Source organism: Apium graveolens, chromosome 6 (genome assembly GCF_009905375.1).
Source record: "Apium graveolens cultivar Ventura chromosome 6, ASM990537v1, whole genome shotgun sequence".
NCBI lineage: Eukaryota > Viridiplantae > Streptophyta > Magnoliopsida > Apiales > Apiaceae > Apium > Apium graveolens.
The window spans coordinates 70,164,393-70,167,069 of NC_133652.1; positions in this window are offsets into that span (position 1 = coordinate 70,164,393).

A 2,677-nucleotide genomic window follows, 5' to 3' on the forward strand; every position below is an offset into this window, starting at 1 on the left:
GTGCAAGATAATTACTTACTGGATATAAGTAAAAACAAGGGATGAAGTTACCAATTACTTCACTATACTTATATCATTTATAAAGCTACTTGAACTACCGTTGTTCAAAGTATAATGAGCTTTCAACATTTCATCACATAGATGAGACTACAAGACAAGATTTGAATAGATTAAATCTTTGAAGTATTATTGAAGGAAATGAAGTTATGATATACTTCATTAAGTTCTGATATATATATCCCCATATATACCTTCTTTATACAGTTCCTGGAAACCTCTGTCATGTAAAGTATGAACAGAGTTTGTAACATCCAATAAATTTTTGGAAGGGAAAAGAATTGTGGCATAAACCCGATATCTTGCTGATCAGGAAAAGATACCAATAAGTAACATTTTCTACTAGTAGATGGACGAATTCCCCACTGGTCATCACCCTGGTCGCAATAGGACCTTATGCTGGACTGCCACTCAGCCACTTACGCATTTGATGGACTCCCACTGAGCCACTTACACTATCATGGACGCCCACTGAGCCCATGTTGCTTATGCCGACTCGATAGATGGACTTACTTCCCGAACGTTGGGTAAGTAATCAATTCATTTACCAAAACCGCAACCTTGTTGCGAATATAAAATACACCACAGAGCCGGATCCCTCTGGTTTTGAGCGAGTATTTAAATCCCCTTTAAAAAGGAAGATCTTAAATATATAAAAATGAGTTTTGGGATCCGCTCTAACTTTTAAAAAAAAATCATGTTAAAGACTCGAAAACACTTTAAAGAGTGTTTGGAGAAATGCTGATTTAATAAACAAATCAGTCCCAATATATTAGAAAATATCTGAATATTATCATTTAAATAATATTCCCTTAAAGAATAATCTTTATACAAATAATTGAAGTAGAAGTTGTAAAACTTATACATGAAATGGGTATTAAATAACCAAAGATATACTTATACGAAAGTACTATCTTTATTTGAATAATCAAAAAAAATAAGTTTGATTATCGACACCTTATTCTTTAGTAAAATAAAGAATACATTTCAGAAAATAATCGGAGTCATAGGTCCTCATATGAATATTCAAATAATATTCAATTAAATAATATAAGCGGAGTCATCTGTCCTCGAATGAATATTCAAGTAATATTCATTAAATAATATAAAGTGAGTCATAATTCCTCGAATGAATATTCAAGTAATATTCATTAAATAATATAAAGTGAGTCATAAGTCCTCGAATGAATATTCAAGTAATATTCATTAAATAATATAAACTTATCGAATAAACCTTATTCGATTAATAGTTTTGAAAACTATATCAATATATATATATATATCATATACTCGGGAACATCTACTCCCGGTTTTTAGGAAAGGGTTCACCTTTGGGTCCCCTATACTCAGGGTATACGCAACTACTGCTTATCTCTAGCATAGGTGTTATGCAACTAATAAGCATTTGAACCAACAGATATATAAATCAAGAATACGAAACATGCATGCATATATATCATATCACATGCTACAATATATCGCAAGAATTTGCTAATAACAAATATGCATTTATCACAAGATCATGCATATACACATATACATCACAATAACAGTTATACGGGTAGAAAACTTGCATGAGCGACTGGGGGTTACAAATGGCTCGGGACGAGTCTGGTAACCTATAAACAACATATAAGTTGGAATTAAACCAAAGTCATCTATACTTTAACCAATTTAGACTCTAACGCTCGCTTTGCGCTTAACGATTCACTTAAGTCGCTCGAGTACCCTCGGCTCCACCATTTTTAATAAATTAACCATTACGAGTTTTAAGGCGATTCTTTCGCGAGTGTCTTACCAACTGCCTATTACACTTTACATAAATGTTTCATACTCCAATTAGTCTTTTAAGGTCTTTAACCTATGTTTCAAAGTAAGATGAGGGGGTAATGGTTCGTTCGCGAAATGTCGTTACTTAAAACGGCCGTTTCTCCTAAACCGTACATCGGAATCAAACGAACCACATATCAAAACGAAGCTCGTAACATGAACTATCTAATCATGGCAATAGTCAAAACCTAGAAGGGACTTCTCGGGTCCTAATGTTATGAACAAAAGCAGTCTAAAGTAAATCGGACATTACGACGGCTATGTTTACGCGATTTCCCAAATTTAAAACACTCCAATTCACATCAATCCAACTACCAATCAATAAAAACTCAAGATACACATCAAAGCTACTGATTTTAGTCATAATGAGCTCAAGGATCTCAATCCAATCATATATTATAACATCTCCAAATTCAACTAATACTACTTAACAATTAAGCTCGAATCATGCTTATCATTCAATTTACTACAACTCCAACCCAAACTCTAAACATGCAAGCATCAAGCTACTCTTTTACCATAACAATAAAAATCATCCTAATATACAAAGTAAAGCTAGGGTTTGGAGATGTTATACCTTCCTTGAAGTGATGTGAGTAGCTAGGAAGCCTTAAAAAGCCTTGAGATGTCTTAAGGATGCTTGGATCTTAAAGGAAAAACAAGAAAAATCAAGTTAAAAATCTTGAAATCACTATTCATTATCTTTTTCATTGATTTCTTGGAAGAGATTGAGAATGAATTGGAGGCTTAAACTTATAGGATAGCCCTATCTATGCATAAGGAGTACTAG